The sequence below is a fragment of the Bison bison genome, unplaced genomic scaffold, assembly GCF_000754665.1.
Source record: "Bison bison bison isolate TAMUID 2011002044 unplaced genomic scaffold, Bison_UMD1.0 scf7180017864317, whole genome shotgun sequence".
Taxonomy (NCBI): Eukaryota; Metazoa; Chordata; class Mammalia; order Artiodactyla; family Bovidae; genus Bison; species Bison bison.
Window position 1 is genome coordinate 9,965,771 of NW_011494889.1, and position 260 is coordinate 9,966,030.

Genomic DNA, 260 nt, shown 5'->3' on the forward strand with positions numbered 1-260 from the left:
GCCAGCGTCCCGAGCCGGCCTCGGGACGCTGGCTTCTCGAGGGGTGGGGTGGGGGACATGTTTTGCACGTCCCTTTAAGAGGTCACAGGCCTGTTGCCCACTATGGAACCCACACGCTCAAAGATCTGACTCCGATTTCGCCTCCCTATCCCACCCCCATGTGGAGTAAGTGTCCAGAAGGGGGCAAACCCGGTGCCCAGCTGCAGATCCCCGGGGGTGACGTCTTTTCACCCAAATTCGGACTCCTCTGAGCCCTTCTT